Source organism: Maniola jurtina, chromosome 17, assembly GCF_905333055.1.
Source record: "Maniola jurtina chromosome 17, ilManJurt1.1, whole genome shotgun sequence".
NCBI lineage: Eukaryota > Metazoa > Arthropoda > Insecta > Lepidoptera > Nymphalidae > Maniola > Maniola jurtina.
Window position 1 is genome coordinate 8,338,721 of NC_060045.1, and position 18,611 is coordinate 8,357,331.

General features: G+C 36.3%; 1 protein-coding gene across 2 annotated transcripts in view; it reads right to left on the minus strand.

Moving 5' to 3' along the window:
- Positions 1–18,611, minus strand: part of LOC123873608 (probable G-protein coupled receptor CG31760) — a 58,174-nt gene that overhangs the window by 22,773 nt on the left and 16,790 nt on the right. For both annotated transcript variants that reach the window (XM_045918527.1, XM_045918528.1), the window contains one exon: positions 16,527–16,552. The gene's annotated coding sequence lies outside the window, so the exon portion shown is untranslated. The remainder of the gene's footprint in view (positions 1–16,526; positions 16,553–18,611) is intronic.

Consider the following 18,611-nt stretch of genomic DNA (forward strand, 5'->3'; position numbering starts at 1 on the left):
AACAATCTAGTTCTGTATCAAAAAAAATGTTAGTATATTTCAAAAGCGAAGATTTGTTTCAATTAATATCGAAATAAATGTATAATTTTGATAGCTGAAGGCCAAAATGTTCACAAACCAGTAAAGTATGTTTCTCTTACCCCACTTGACCTTATAATAATTATAGTATAGCTAGATGTAACTATGTTATTAAGTACCTCTATCTGAAATACCTATTTTTGTACGATTTTTGTTATGCCACATACCTACCATAGCGTATTAAAAGTTTCAAAAAGTAAAAGCCAGTGCATAAGGTTTTTTCAGTTCGCAATCAACGTCGCGTAGTCAAAATGGAAACATGATATTCAGTGGCAAATTGCGGGTGGAATAATCCCGAAAAACCCCGAGGGCAAATTGCTTCGTGTCTACAATTATAATCTACTAGCGACCCGCCCCGGCTTCGCACGGGTACCACGAAAAATCCTATTTTCCGGGATAAAATATAGCCTATACGGATTCGGAAGAATCCTACTAATGGTAAAAGAAATTTTGAAATCGGTCCAGTAGTTCTTGAGCCTATTCAATACAAACATACAAAAAAATAAAACCGACTTCAAAAACCAAAAACACTAAAAAGTAGAAAATAATTTTTGTTTAGCTACACATGTAATGTACCTAGGTATGAAGTCGAGCGAGCATATTAAAACAAAATTAGAAATCCAAGAGTGAAGCTCGCCCGACTTCATACCTAGGTACATTACATGTGTAGCTAAACAAAAATTATTTTCTACTTTTTAGTGTTTTTGGTTTTTGAAGTCGGTTTTATTTTTCTTTTGAAAATTTTTTATTTCACAATTTTTAGTGGCCCCACTGTACTATAATATGCTATGCCCAGTTAAAACCCTACTGTTTACTAAGCTATTACACTGATCGCGAGCAATTTGCTCTTATCCATTGAGGAGTTCTGTTCTCCATCTCCGAAGATATTCATCAGATCTTCACCAAATTTATATGGGACCACCTGCATAGTATACCCTTTCAAACAAAAAAAAAATTTCCAAATCGGTCCAGGGGTCTTTGAGTAATCGGGGAACATACATAAAAAATAAAAAAAAAATAAAAAAAAAAGATCCCGACGAATTGAGAACCTCCTCCTTTTTTGGAAGTCGGTTAAAAATACAAAGGTTTCCTCTTTATTATATTAGTATAGACTAGCTGCTGACGCTCGTGACTTCGTTCCCGTGGATACAGATTTAAAAAAAACCGTGGGAACACATTGATTTTCAGGGATAAAATTCAGGGAGATTCAGGGATCAGGGTAGCGTATGTGTTAATCTATACTAATAAATAAAATTGGAGTGTCTGTCTGTAATATCGAAATAACTACCGCATATTAAGGTCACATGGTTATTTCAACGATACTATAACTGAATCACACGTTTTTAAAATTTTTGTCTGTCTGTCTGTCTGTCTGTCTGTCTGTCTGTCTGTCTGTCTGTCTGTTTGAAAAGGCTAATCTTCGGAACGGCTGAACCGATTTTGACGGGATTTTCACAGACAAGTAGAGAATTGACCAGGGAGTAACATAGGCTTCTTTTTTAACCGACTTTCAAAAAGGAAGTTGTGTTTTTCTACCTATGTACACCGAAATCTCCGTGATTTCTGAACCGATTTGCGTCATTTCTTTTTTAATCGATACAGGAACTTTGCGACATTGTTTCATAAAAAGTTTGGATTCCAACTCCTCAATCCTGATACTGCAGGGGATCTGACCAATCCACGCGGGCGAAGCTGCGCGCATCAGCTAGTCCAGGATATAATCTATCTTCATTCCAAATTTAAGCCAAATTCGTCTAGTAGTTTTTGTGTGAAAGAGTAACAAACATCCATACATCTATCCATCCCTACATACAAACTTTCGGGTTTATAATATTAGTAGGATATAGGATATACCGCATATAGTTACGTATTATGGTCGCAATTACACCTGTTCCTTTTACTACACGTTTAGGAAAATCAAGAAAGCCGTCTAGGTTAGGTAAGTATATACCTACCTATCCTGTACCTGTATTACTATCTATTGTAATGTCTACCCCACACGAAACTTTTTCAATTAACTGAAGAACAAAAGGCATGAATGAAAGTTTAAAAATTCATATAAATTAAGAGAAGGATAAAAAGAAAAGAACCGTAGCAGCTGTAACAGAACCCACATCAGAACAGTCGAGTTTAAATTGAACATTTAAGACGCTCCAAGTTTCGAATGGCCTCGAGCATTTGGTTCCCTCTCGCCCCTCTACACCTCGACATTAATTTACTTTAATTTTTACCGCCATCTAGTGGCGGTAAACTGTACTACGGCTACAGGTCAACCAAGTTAACAACCTCAACATTGGCGAAAAAAGAAACGACATAGCACCGATGCGCTTAGCTTTTTAGGGTTCCGTGCCTCAAAAGGAAAAACGGAACCCTTCTGGGAACACTTTGTTGTCTGACCGTCTGTCTATCTGTTTGTGTGTCCGTTTGTCGTGTCTGTCAAGAAAATCCATAGGGTACTTCCCGTAGATCTAAAATCATGAAATTGGGCTGGTAGGTAGGTCTTATAGTACAAGTATAAAGGAATAAATCCGAAAACCTTGAATTTGAGGTTACATCACAAAAAAAATATTCATTCAAAATTCCAAATTTCATGATTCTAGGTCGACAGGAAGTACCCCATAGGTTTTCTTGACAGACACGACGGACAGACGGACAGATAGACAACAAAGTGATCCTTTATGGGTTCCGTTTTTTCTTAACCCTAAAAATAGATAAAAAAAAACTTAAAAACCATCAACACTAAATAGTAAAAGCAATTTAATTTACTATCCAAAAAATGATACTATAGAACTACATTTTACTCCTGTATACATAATAATGTGTTCGATAAAAATTAAATTATTTTTTATTTTTTAGTATTGGTGGGGGTTTTTTTTATTATGCATAATAGTGATTGATTTATTATGCAAAATTGAAAAAAATACCCGAGTACGGGACCCTCGGTGCGCGAGTCTGACTCGCACTCGGTTGGTTTTTTTTCCATAGAGCAAAAGCATGTTAGAAGCGGCAATGGAGAAAATTTAATGTGTGTTGATATCGTAAAAGACCTGAATTAATATTTTTTATTCAATTATAAATTAGCACTTGTTTGCTATCTCACCTGGTAAATAGCAGTAGGTAGTAAGTGACGATGTGAAGCGTACTTTGACTTTACTAAGACTACATTCAGAGTCAATATTGAATCGTGCTATAATGCATAAAATTTAAGAAAGTGCTTGCCATTTAAGTTCTATCCGTCAATTGATATTTGAAAAAACCGGCCAAGTGTGAGTCAGACTCACGCACTTAGGGTTCCGTACTCGGGTATTTTTTCCAACATTTTGCACGATATATCAAAAACTGTTATTCATAAAAATATGTTTTATAATGTACAGGTAAAGCCCTTTCATATGATACCCCACTTGGTATAGTTACCTTACTTTGAAAATCAAAGCACATTTAATTTTTTTTCAAACGATGTAACCAAATGCGGGGTTTTCAGATTTATTCCTGTACTTGTGCTATAAGACCTTCCTACCTGCCAAGTTTCATGTCTCTAGGTCAACGGGAAGTACCCTATAGGTTTCTTGACAGACACGACGGACAGACGGACAGACGGACAGATGGACAGACAGACGACAAAGAGATCCTATAAGGGTTCCGTTTTTCCTTTTAAGGTCCGCAACCCTAAAAAGGGTAAAGGATAATAATATGTAAACCAGTGTCCTACCCGTTCAGAGTTCAGACCTGAGCCAATTTGGAAATTGTAAAATACTGACTCGATCGGGGGCTTGATATCGAACCCAGGACCTCCCACTTAAATGCAATAGGTATATAAATAAGATCATGTTAACAAACTGGATTAATTGAATTTATACACAAGGATGGTTGGTGAGAAATAAAAATGGTTTTGTAGGGGTAATAAAAAGTATATATTTTTTATATTAAATTTATGAATGAATAAAATATATGAAAATAGAATATGTTTGGTATTATAAAAGTGAGGCAGTATTAGTGATTTTCATCAGTTTATTTTAACACAGAAAATTATTTAACTTGTTACTGAAAATTAAATCTGATTCAAAAAATTAATCAGTGATTTAGATATTTTTATTTTATTTTTAAATTTCACTCATAACTTTGACCACAGTGCCGAGTGAGAGTGCAGATTGTGAGTTATGAATAAATTTACAAAATGCCTACACTTAACAGAATTCAGAAGTCAATTTAGATGTGAAAGCCCTAAGGGCAACAATAATTTAGTTAATTTTATAAGTTATTAAAATGTTCGCGTAGAAGCTTATCAAGAGTTTTGATCTTTTAAATAACCTAACTGCAATATTAATTTGATCAGAGTGCACTTGATTTTGCAATCACTTAATCAAAATGGCGACCTAAACACAAAAGCGTTTAATAGTCATTCAGTCTCGAGTCGGAACGAGACTGGCTTAAAAATTATTTCCCTAAAATTTGCCTTAATAAGTAGGGCTATATATTTCGACATAATACTAAGTACTAACTATTTCTGAAACCGGTAAAGAAGTTTTGCTTTAAATAAAAGTTGAAAAAACTATAACCCGACTACGGAAAAATGAGACAACTTGAACTCGACTTGGTACAAGTAAAATAAACTAAAAAGAAAGAAACAAGATAGGTGCTTAGTGCATCGTCTTGAGTAAGATTCAATACGAATGCCGTGGTCGTGCGTTGTCGACAGCGTATTTCTTATCCTTGATTGACGGCATTCCCAATGATTTTATTTGTCTACCAAATTAGAATATTTTCTTTTTGCTATCGACAACGCACGACCACGGCATTTGTATTGAATCTTACTCAAGACGATGAAGACGATGATAGCACTAAGCACCTATCTTGTTTTTGTTTTGTTTTGTTTCTTTCTTTTTAGTTTATTTTACTTGTACCAAGTCGGGTTCAAGTTGTCTCATTTTTCCGTAGTCGGGTTATAGTTTTTTCAACTTTTTTTTTATTTGAAACTTTTCCGTTGTCTATGATGCGATGACCAACCGAGGTCTCGTGAATGACCAACAGGTGGCGCTGAATAAGAAATAATAATTATAATAAAAAATGGTTTTCTGTCGCTTGGTATATTTTAATAATAACTATATTTATATTTATTAACTCAAAATTTTTTCCTCTTTCATTGGACATCTCACTCGACACAATAGCAATTTTTTTTTTTTAAGACCCTCACTTTTTTGATGTAACATCCATCTGGCCGATTTTTTTCGTATAAAATATAGCCTATGTCACCCGGGCCTTTACAACGAATCGATTGACACCTCATTCATCAAAATCGGCCCAGTAGTTTAGGCGCTACGGTGGAACACACAGAATCTGGATACAAACATACATACATACATACACTGCTAAAATCATAACCCTTCCTTTCAGCTTTGCCATAGTCGGGTAAAAAACGCTCAAGGTATTCTGTCTTTTTTATTTATTTGCCGCCTCTGCCACTTTCATAAGCTGCCGCGAAAACTCTGCGTCATCACTACATAGTATAAAACCCATAAACTGTCAGTCCCTACGTATGCTTAGATTTGCAAACGCTGGCTATGAGATAGGTCAAAAAAAGGGTTCCGTTTTTCCTTTTGAGGTACGTAACCCTAAAAATTTATGCCATCAAGAAATAATTAGTATTTTCAAATTTCAAAGGTAACTATTTATAACAAGTGGGGTATCATAATATTGTGAAAGGGCTTTACTACGTAGTTATATATTTTTATGCACAATAGTTTTTGATTTATCGTGTAAAATTTCGAAAAAATACCTGAGTACTGAACCCTCGGGGCGTGAGTAAACTACAACTAAAATAATAAAAGTAAACAAAGAATCTGTTGGTTAGTAACCTACCTATGTACCTATCGTACAATTTGCAATATAATTATGAAGGTATATCGTACACGACAAATCGAGATGGCAATCGGGGTGGAGACACCCCGCACACCCGCACAGTCCCCGCGCTAGCGAGCGGTGCGGGCGAGCGCAGGTGTGCGGGGCGTCCCCCCGCCTCATATTCCAATTGCCATCTCGACCTATCGCGAACTTTAGTCGGCGATAGGTCGAGGTAGATTATAACAGTAGCATCTATAGTACGGGACAGGTCGACATGGCAATCGGGATGGGGACGTCCCACTCACCCGCACAGCCCTCGCGCTAACCCGGTGCGGGATAGCGCGGGTGATGTGCGGCTCATTACCCGATTGCCATGTCTACCTGTCGCGTACTATGGGGTACTTTTATAGGTACCTCTACCTACTTATAAAATAAGTTTTGACCATTATTGTAATCTGTGTCGGTAGGTAGGTAGGTACTTAGTACTTACCTACTTACAGTATTTTGCCCAGCTGCTTACAAGAATGACGCAACAAGGAATGGTGTGTGTTTATCTATATACTAATAAATAAAATTGGAGTGTCTGTCTGTAATTTCGAAATAACTACCTCATATAAAGCTCATAATATGGTTATTTGAACGATACCATAACCGAATCACACGTTTTTAAAATTTTTGTCTGTCTGTCTGTCTGTTTGAAAAGACTTATCTTCGGAACGGCTGAACCGATTTTGACGGGACTTTCACAGACAAGTAGAGGATTCATCAGGGTGTAACATAGGCTACTTTTTTAACCGACTTTCAAAAAAGGAGTTCTGTTTTTCTACCTATGTATACCGAAATCTTCGAGATTTCTGAACCGATTTGAGTAAATTTTTTTTTAATCGATAGAGGAACTTTGCGACATTGCTCTATAAAAAATTTAGATTCCAACTCCTCAATCCTGATGCTGCAGGGGATCTGATCACCAAAGTGGATGGGATTTAGAAACTGTCGTCGGTTATAACTTGATATTGAAGGTATATTTACCAAGTAAAGACTTTGTCGCGCGGTACGGATAGACTACTTTTGTTCTGGGAACTCAAAAGTTCCCACGGGATATCTAAAAACCAAAATCCACGCGGGCGAAGCTGCGGGCATCAACTAGTTCATAATAAAAAGAAGAAAAGTTTGTATGAAGTAATCTCTGGAACTACTGAACCAATTTTGAAAATTCTTTCATCAGTAGAAAGCTACTGCTTTCTGGTAAGCATTATTCCTGAGTGACATAGGCTGTACCTATTTATTTTCAAAAAAGCCGTAGGTACGAAGCCGGGGGCGAGGCCGTTTATAGTAAGTAGTAGTACCTAGTTAGTCAGGAGTTTCAATGTTCCACTATGGGTGACAAGGTTTTGGATTCAATTCCAGGGATCGGGCCAAAAAAGTGTGCCGCACAATATTTTTATGTAATAATAGGTATATGGGAAGATAGGTAGGTACTTACGCGATTTTCATGCTTTCAATCTTTTGTAGTTGAGATCGTTTTAGTCGAGATATTTTCGGCATCCTGATATTTGACTATGATACCTTCGTACCTACCTAACACAATTTAAAACAACGAAATAACTCTAAAAAACACTACTAAGTACCTATTTACTATGGAGTTCACTAATATTTAGATGATAAAAGTTTCTTAAAACTAAAACAAATCATCCTTATTCAATAATTTATAAATAATAATTTCGCTACAATTACACAAAAAATATTTTCCGTAAATCGAGAGCGATTGGCGGGAAAAATTGCGCACATCCACCACGTCTGAAGGGCGCCTGCCGTATGCGTCGCGTCTCCCGCGCAGGGCCGACTAGGATTATTTTACCCAAATGTGAATTTTTCATAAAGAATGTCGAAATACAATAAAATACGTTTCGAAAGTGTATCATATATATATTCCCTATTATTAAATGTAAGATTTACTTTCATGGTTGCACAGGTAAAGAAGTTGATACACGATCTTATATGAAGCTACTATTGTATAAGATTCGTGTATTTATCGTAATAAACGATTATTTGAAAAAAAAAACTCCACATAACTAAAGACCATTAACCAAACTATTGTACATATTTTTTTGAAAATTTTGTGATGTCATTTGTAGGACTAGATAGGTGTTGAATAACAATACTTTCAAAGGAATAATGTCGGCATTAATACTGAAATGGAAGTGTCGACATTGGGCATTGTTCCAACCAACTTTGTGAAACTATGCCCTGACCAGATATCCAGCTTCTATTAAGAGTTGATTTACATTCTAATAATGAAACTTATCCGATTGTTGTATTTATCTCAAAATTCTGATTAATTTTTTTATCAGAAATTTATTATCTCGTGAAGCCTCTAATTACGTGTTGGAGCTACTTCCCCAGGCTTTATCCCGAAAAAGTATATAAATAATATAATATTATATTTCTATCTTTATTTTTTTTTAAAAAAATATTACAATAAAACTTAATGCTAGCCTTATCTAATTACTGTACAAATCATGCCCGCGTGGAATGGTGCCAAGGCTGCATTTCCGCGCTGGACAGCCAGGCTGATCCGTTGCGCAAAAAATGTTTAGCTATTTCTATCTAAAAACTGAATGTTGATTAACGTCTGGTTTCGATATTCATCTGTAATCTATCGGTAAGTTTCTATTCGTCCAAAAAGGATTAAACAACAACGTTGCTATAATTTATCGACAAGTTACAGATTATAATAATATTAATAACAATTGAAGACGGTCGAAAACTAATAAGTTATACCTAATCATATTATAATAATTCAGTTTGTCTTTTTGTTTGCCGCATTTTTCATCCGATTGAGTTGAGAGTTTGCAGAGTTGTCGTTGGGACTTGCGGAAAGGTTTCTGTCGTACCTACAATATTTTTATTACATTTTTTTTTAAATATTGAGTATAGCAATTAGCGAACAAAGGCGAGTCATCTGATGTTAGTCATTACCGACGACGCCCCTAAACGTCATGATCGTTTTTGATATTGTGTTTCTCGAATGTTTCGCATCAAAATTATATTCCCTATTGGATGTGATATCTCGGGTTTTTTTCGGTTGAATGTTACAGGAAAATCGTTCGTACAATTATTACTAGTACTTTCCTCATCAAATACGTTAAAAAATTCGCAAGGTAAAATATTTACAAAGGTTTCTTTCCAATTTTCTCGCAAATTGGGAACTTTCATTAATAGCCATAATAGACTACAACCTAAAATGGTTTTCGTAACGTTAGATGTTGAAAATTGTTTATTTTATGAAAAACCGGCCAGACTCGCGCACTGAGGGTTCCGTACTCGGGTGTTTTTTCCAACATTTTACACGATAAATCAAAAACTATTATACTTACATAAAAATAAGTAAAAATCTGTTTTAGGACGTACAGGTAAAGCCCTTTCATGTGATACCGCACTTGGTATAGTTATCTTATTTTGAAAATTGAAACACATTTTAATTTTTTTTTTATATGATGTAACCACAAATTCGTGGTTTTCAGATTTATTCCTGTATTTGTGCTATAACCTACCTACCTACCAAACATGATTCTAGGTCAACGGGAAGTACCCTATAGGTTTCTTGACAGACAGACAACAAAGTGATCCTATAAGGGTTCCGTTTTTCCTTTTGAGGTACGGAACCCTAAAAATGTAGAAAATATACTTAGTTATTACATATAGGTTAACTTATTATGGTACTATCTACACACTAATCGTAGATGTGTTACGTATGGTAACACATCTACGAGTAAGTATATGAAAAAGCTATGAAACGTCAAAACTATGCCACCAGGGCCACCAGTTAAGTAAGCTCCACAGAGAAGAGGCAGCAAGAACCTCCAAAGATCAAAAATCCTTCCTTATAATATGGTCGACATCCAATCAACTCTCACGAAAGTTTTCTGATGGGAACTGCTAAGGTGTGGAACGCCTTTCCAACATCCGTAACAGACAACAAAGTGATCCTATAAGGGTTCATTTTTTCTTTATAAGGTATGGGTCCCTAAAAAAGTTTGACGTTGACCTGTCTGCCAAGGTTTAAGCAAGAACGCCTATATTTACCGAACTCTGCATCACAAAAAGAGCTCCGTGGACATACTCGTATCAAAGGGCTTTACAACCTCGCTGCTTTCACTAAAGCTCCCATACACAAAGAGATTTAAAGCCACGGTACCTATAACCTGTGCTATAACTTACTTTGAATGTGAATTTTTTCGACCCAATTGTATAGGACAGCTTTACTTGGTAGGTACTATTTTTACAAGGAGCTATTAATTGCTTTTACTCTACAAAAATGCCTACAGTAAATAATTTAATCTCGATTATCCATGGGTTCATAATGCAAAAGTGTGTCACCTTGTCACGGCTCTACCACAGCTACTGAACTTGATTTTGATAAAATAATACATTTTTTTGCTCACTCGTAGTCGCGGGCATCAACTTATCATTATTAATATTATAAAGTGTGTCTGTCTGTCTGCTCCTTGCCTTTTCACGGTTTACCCGCATAATCGATTTTGAGGACATTTGGCATAAAGATGGGTTGCGCCCCAGAAACGGACATGGGCTACTTTTTCACAAAAAATCAAAAAGTTCCAAATCCACGTAAACGAAGTCGCGGACATCATCTAGTATTCTATATACTTAGATAAGAGAAAAAGCTGACTGGCTGACTGATCTATCAACGCACAGCTCAAACTACTGGACGGGTCAGGCTTGGCATGCAATATTACGACGAAAGCATCCGCTAAGAAAGGATTTATGAAAATTCAATCCCAAAAGGGGTAAAACAGGGGTTTGAAAGGAGATTGGCGAATTCCATAGAGTTTCTGACCCAAACTTACAGAACCGTGGGCCTCAAGCCCACGTTCACGAATCAAACTTCTTATGCTTGTTCTAGTAAACGAGTCAACCAAAAAACTTCATCAAACTCTATCAAATAAAGTTGGGAGAAAAAAGATATTCACTTGTATTGCCATGTAACGGTTAGTTATAATGGTGTGCTTGTGAATAATTTAATTTTTGATCCTCATCTTCTAAATGTATCAGGCTTATACAGAAAAATACTCTGAAAAATATTATTAAAATTAAATGATTTCTGAATCTGAACGGTTTTTAAAAATGCTGGGTCAAAATTCGCCAGCCTCTTTCGTGTAGCCCACGCGATCAAAGTCGCGAGCAAACGCTAGTTGTATTATATGCCGTGCTATATTATCATGGTATTACCGGCAGGTTAAACGTTTCCCTTCACTCGAAATTACCTTGCGGAGTCTATTTCCTTACTTGTCTTCCAAACCACTTATTGCCATCTAACCCATCTTCATTGAAGAGCTAATTGAATTGAATGAAGAGCGGATGCCTTTACAGCTCGGGCTACATGCTTTTTATTCCCTTTCGGGTCGATTTTATTCACATTTTCCATAATACCTACGGCATATGTAAAGGTATGTGTTAACATAGTCTAGTCGGTATTTATTATTAAGTAGTATTAGTAATGTTTAACATGACTTAATATTAATTTCTTTGTAAAAAGGGATAATTAGGTATATTCCTTTACATGATGATAGAGTATTCGTAAAAGGCTCTGCGAAATACAGTAACACCTTTTAGTCTAGAATCAGTAATAGGTAGACTAAAAAGTAATGTGCCTAAATACAATATACATACAATGGTAAATTATTCTGACGACCCAAAAGAACTTGTAAGAGTTTATTTGAATAAAAATCTATAAATCTATTCTATTCTAATACAATTTTCAGTACCTATGAAATTATGTTTGTTTGTTGGTTTATTATTACTTAGTTTGTAATTACATCGCAGCGTAGCAATACAGATTGACGTGAATTTTTGCGCGAAAGACCTGGAGAGTGACATAATCTTTTTTATCCCAGGAAATAGAGTTTCCACGGGATTTTAAGAATCCTAAATCCTCGTGGATGAATTCGCGGGATTCAGCTAGTAGTATACCTATGTACCACACGAATATTATGGTAATCAACGTTGACTAAGCTTTATGCAGCGTGAAATTCGCATTTTCAGTGTTAAAAGCAAGCTTAAAATAAATAGAGGTTTTCCAGCAACTGTTGTTTTATCTCAGTTATATATGAGAGTACTTGTGATCTAGTTGATTTGTTGCAAATTTCAGCTAATTGTTGGTTGGTTTGAATCTTAGCTAGGTACATCGTAAAGATATATAATAAAAAAATATATACGTATATTTTACACTAGTTTTATAACACTATTATAACTGCGTAAAAATACGTGAACGGCATTTATTTTTATGATGTCACAACCTAGTTAACGCTCGAATTAATTTATTTACGTTAACGCAGGGGCAACATGTTTATATTGAAAAAGCTGAAGAGTTTTATTAATATTACTAGTGTAGATACAGCTATACGCAATGAATATACATAATTTACCAGATATTCTACATTATTAGCCAAGATTATCAGATGCTCTTTACTCAAACTAAATTAATTCACAAGACATTATTTTAGTGATGGGAAAAGGTAAATCAAAAGTTTAATTATTTACTAACAAAATACATAGGTATATATATTTAGTACAGTTTACTGTTACTTTAATAAAATTACTATAATATAAGTAGGTACCAAAGTAAACCAAGTAAACTATGTATTTTATTCGTAGACTAGCTAGCTCGCGACTGGGTAGGTTCAATTATTTTGTTCTATAGACCTGGAGGTCATCGGATAAAATGAGACAATTTCATTCACAAATTTAGGACCCTTTTTTTTGTTCCCTTGAGGAAAATCCGTCATGGATACCACCGACCACGCACAGTGGTTATATCGGACTCCTACCGACTAAAAACCTCACGAAGTTCCATCCCACCGCTGATGACGGAGCACAAGGGACCGAAAAAACCTCGTTACTCCGCCAGCGGATGCCCGCCTCAGCAGACCCACCACTGGAACACTACGTGCCCCCAAACACCGTTAAAACAAATTTCGGACCCCTGTTTAACCCATTAGGAGATGAATTTTTAAAAATTACTTCTAAGGGAATGTCTACGTCATAATAGCTGTCAGCTATCAGCGTGACAAGTTTCAGCCCGATCCGTCCAGTATTCTGAGCTGTGCGTTGAGCCAGTCAGCCAGTCAGTCATCTTTTCCTTTTATCTTATATTTGGAAGGATTGTCTTCAATTAATTTGTAGATGAGTACTAAAACGTTCATTGGTAGTTACACAGTTACTGCGTCTTAGATGCGTCATAAAGTTTAGCCCACCTGCTTTAAGGCCTGTCATCGTCGTAAACACGCTATAATACTGCCATAATCGCTGCGATTCATGAAATGAAAGGGGCTTACTGCTTTATGTCCTTCCTTACAACGCAACAGTTTAGTAAATCATTTTCTTATTTCTACCCCATCGGCCGTCGGTTCTGCGACAGATCTGGCCTATGTCCATCTTTTGAGCTATGTGAGTGCTTTTGTTCTTTTGCGAATTTCCTCGTTCCGAATTTTATCCTTGAGAGTAATACCCAACAAAGCTCGCTCCATAGCGATCTTAGTTTGTGGACGAGGCCAACAACCAGTGTCCACGTTTCTGCTGCATACCTACGTCATCACAGGTAGGACACACTCATTGAAGACCTTAGTTTTTATGCTTTGCGGTATACGACGATTCGAAGACTGTCGTAGCTTTGAAAACGATGTGTTGTCAACGTAAGCTTCGTGAGTTAAACATACAGGTGTAAACGTGGCATACTATTATTACGTAAGCTTCGTGAGTTAAACATACAGGTGTAAACGTGGCATACTATTAGTATATGATTGCTATTTTAAAAAAAAACTACTAAAATAATTGGTAATTATGTATTCGGACACCAATGGTATTATAACTGCTAAACTCTATTTATCCTCCCATAGTCGGGTAAAAAACCGGTCAAGTGCGAGTCGGACTTGCACACGAAGGGTTCCGTACTATCGTACAAGGTATACCTATTACTTTTATGTGATTTAGTAAATACATTTTTTCGTAAACCCTTTTTTTTGTGATGTAAACACAAATTCACGGTTTTCGGATTTTTCCTTTACTTTTGCTATAAAACTTACCTACCAAACATGATTCTAGATCTTCGGGAAAATACCCTATAAGTTACCTTGACAGACATGACAAACAGACAGGCACGACAGACAGACAGACACGACGGACAGACAGACACGACAGACAACAAGGTGAGGGTTCCTTTTGATATACGGAACCCTAAAAAAACAGAAGCTACATAGAGACAATGATTAGGCAATTTAACACCCATAGGATAAAAAGCAAAAACACAGCTGTATAGGAATAGCAATAATGTATGAAACGTTATTTCGTTATAATCAAAAGCGTCACTGATTTTATGTAGGTCAATGATTCGTGTTTAAAACTTTAATGACTCGCTGCTTTTTACTCTGCGAGTTAAATAAATTCGAATCAACAGTTTATTTTCAAGCTTTTCAAGTTTTTAACGCAAATAAATAATAAATAGGAAGGGCATTTCGGGCCAAAAATTTACTTAAATCAAAATCTATAATATATTTCTATTTAAATGATCTTTCCTCACAAGAAATAAATATTTTTGAAGTTTATTTTGCTAGTTTGGTATTTTTTCTTAACAAGCTGTTAACAACCTTCCGCCATTTGGCAGAAAGGCAACTTGATAGGAAATGAAATAAGACGCAACAAAGCATAGGCGCGCTATATAGCTCCCTCTATTTACAATTTTCACGGGGAAGCTGTTGCGTTCGAGATAACCTCATTTCCCTCCCGAGCGCCGTCAAGCCTACTCTATCCTGAATAAAAGCCCGGACATAAATGAATTTATTTCCAATTCCATAAATAAATCCTGTTTATAACCTTATTTACGTTTACAGCACAGTATTTCGTGTTTAGGTTCGTTACATTTATGCTCTAGTTTCCTGACCTACGTACAAATAGGTACAGGAACTACGTACATACTAAATACCTACAGGTGTTCTTTGAGCGATCAGTGAGGCGAAAATTCAAAAAATGGGGGCTACATACAATCACAAACTGACTGTTTTAACTGAACAATAAAAACTGACGGTGATAGGTACTAAAAGTCATAAAAATAAACTATTCCATCCTCTTTAACTGATAGGTAGTCCCTAAGTAGTCCCAAAACAGAGTTTTCATGCTACACAATCTTCGTTTATGACTGGTTGATGACTCAAAATGGATAACACCCAATGAGATTTATGTCTCTGTCATTTGTATGGGATTACGTAACAGGGAGAGCGCTATACTAACTTCTTTTCATGGATAGAGTATGGTAAAATAATTCTATGACCTCATTTAATAGGGAGATCAAGTTTTATTTTCCCCAACCCAAAGAAAAACAGAAACATGTAAAGTCTAAGAGCTTTTTCACTTTGGAAAATAAGTTAAAAAATGTATGAAAACTTTGCCAGCAGCCTCTCAGGAGTCAACTCCAGTGGTAATTGGAGTTTGAAACTCTAAAGTCGATTACCGCTAGTGGCAAACACTAACGTATTTTCAACAACTGTTATTTAATTTAATAGAGAACTCAGCAGGAATTCGTTTATAGTTTTCTTATTGGGAGGGTTTGGAGCGTGCACGTAAAATATGAGTTTAGTTCAAAACTGAAAATGTTTAAAATCAGAATATACTTGAGTATACGTATAGGTATGAGGCGGGGAGACGCCACGCACACCCGCATGTCACGCGCGTTATCTCGCCCCGAGTTAGCGCGAGGGCTGTGCGGGGCGTTTCCACTGCGATTGCCATCTGAACCTGTCGCATACTAGGCATAGATACATACATACATACGGCAGTGATGTGCCACGTTATCACTCATTGATGTAACAGGAATCTCTATTCCAAAATGTAGTTCGTTGTCGTTACTTAGAGACCAGAGTAGAGATAGTAGGTAGTAGAGTGAACACAGCGGTACAGGAGTGGATGTCCTATTAATAGGTTATATATTAGTATAGTGATCGATCGAAAATCGATTCCTGGCCGAAGTCGATTAATCATGTATCGTAAGAAACTTAGGCCGAGGCCAAATCCGAAGGTTTAATAGTCCTAAGATATTCAGTACAAGTTTGAGAGGGGACCCGTTCTCAGTAGTGGGCCAGGGATGAGTTTATGATAATGATTTAGACTATTCTCCAATAATCGCTTCAAGAACTTTACGTTGCGACTTACGTTAGAATTGGCCTAAAAAAAGTAAGCGCTAAACAAAAGCTTACGCGAAGCTTTAACTGAGTAGGTATTAAATCCCGTGCCAACCTCCCTTCCACTTCGCAGCCTCTTTACGATGCAAAACTAAACCAAACTCGAGTCTCAACAGCAATCTTCTTACTTATTTTAAGTTTTCATACTTGTTTATACAGCATTTATTATGGAAACAGAGTTCCCAATAAAATGCTGTAGGTATTTTTTGTTAATTTTCATAAACCTCTCTAGCGAAGATATGCGAACTTCCAGAACCCAGGATCATTCTATTAAAACTTATTTTTGTTCATAATTAGAAATTCCCACTAGTGAGTCTTACTACGAGTATGAATTCAGTAGTAGTATAATTAAAAACTTACCGAAAATATTCAAATCATTCTTGGACCTGAAAGCAATGAAAAAGTCGTAGTTAGGTTAGTAGATCACAGGACTTACACAAAAAGAAACGAGTTTAAAATTAAACTGAGTTTCAATCATATATTAACTTTTTAGGCGATTATATCAGTCTGGTCGAATTTATGGCTTGTTGCATATCTGGCTTTTGCAGCCGGCTTGAGACTTAAAGCCCCACTCTCTTTGTGCAAGATTGCTTGAGCGTGTGTTTGATGATGTTTCAAAAGAGCATAAAATAGGTATACCTATTCCTTGATAGGTTCATGTATATGATCTACAAGTGTAAATTAAAAAATAGCACCCTCGACAAGTGAAGGTTACAATAACTAGAAAAGAGCTGATAACTTTCAAACAGCTGAACCAATTTTCTTGGATTATAGCTAAGAACACACTCGATCAAGCCACCTTTCAAACAAAAAAAACTAAATTAAAATCGGTTCGTTAGTTTAGGAGCTACGTTGCCACAGACAGATACACAGATACACACGTCAAACTTATAACACCCTTCTTTTTGGGTCGGGGGTTAAAAAAACACCTGTCGATTCGCCCTCGACCCACGAGAAATTTCATTTCATCCACAGACGCGCTACTATGATAGAAGCCAACAACTTGCAAATAAAATGAAACCTGAAATGAAGCATTCAAGAGGGTCTCAACTCGCAGCGAACGCGAATCACAGCGATGGTTTGAATTTTATTAACTAGAAAACGTTTATGTAAGTAGTGTCTTGTATTTAAGTGGACAAAGAGTATTAAATACTTCATACCATACTTCATACCAATCACAACACCCAAGAAAAGTTAAAAAGGAATTCTCAATTTCAAGCAACAAGTAATATTTTGATGAATCTAGTAGAAAGTACTTAAAAAATGAATAAGTATGACTTTGGAAGTTATTCAAATCCTTTTAATAGACTTTTCAAAAGCCAGCCTATTTCATGAAAAAGCTTACGATCGGCTCCAATATCTCTCTTCTATCTATCCAAAACAAATATTTTCCAGTTTAGAAATCATCAAAGTAAGCAGATAAGTACCTACTTAAATGACTCGTTATAATCGAGATTAATGAATTTTAATCTACAGCATCTTTTGTCTTCTCAGAGGAACGAAAGATTCGTTAAGGTTGTGCAGGATTCTTCAGGATGCAAGCTACAATCTTTCAAGATCAGTTAGTTCACTAATAGGTTGACCGTTTTTCCTCTTGAAGAAAAGGTAAACTAGTACACGTTCTATACGACCTAGTTACCGCGAACTGTCAATGAAATTATGATATGAGTGAAAAACCTAAGTCCAGAAGGTCTAAAGCGCCGGGAAAGTCGCAAGAGTAAATATCCTACTCTGTGGTAAAGTCGCGTCGCTTACGCGTTCCTCTGCGAAGATTTCTGCTATTGGTTTATCTTTTAAGCAAACAAAGGAAAAAGCAACTGTATCAAATGTTATGTCAAGCGCGAGCTGCAATACCGCTTTATAGCATTGCAGGCGATTATTATCATAAGTTATCATAATATGAAACCCGCCGCGTTTCACACAATTATGCAAATGAGGCCACGGGTGGTTGTGGTTCATTCTCTCGTCATTGGACGCTTTGGCGTTTATTGAGGCGATATTTCATTTAAATTGTTTATTATTGTTTAGGTGGGCACTTACCTATATTTATTATATTTACGGTCTGTCAAGCCTAAAACGCACGCAGCGCACGACGAGGCTTTTTAGATTTGGTAATAATAAAATCAACAATCAAGCCATCGATCGGCGGTCCACTACTGAGAACGGTTCTCCTCTCAGAATGAGGTGAGTTTCGGATATAGTTCACCACGCTGGCCAAGTTTGCACACCCACAGTGGCGGACTTCACACATCCCCGAGAAAACTATGCTAAACTCTCAGATATGCTATTTTCCTCACGATGTGGTTTTCCGTCACGGTTAAAGCAATATTCAATTGTTTAAATTTTAAAATGCACATAACTCCGAAAAGTTAGAAGTGCGTCTTCAATGAAAATTGTTTGTTCCATTTCCAAAATTTTCTTACCAAATCTATACCTACCTAGAAA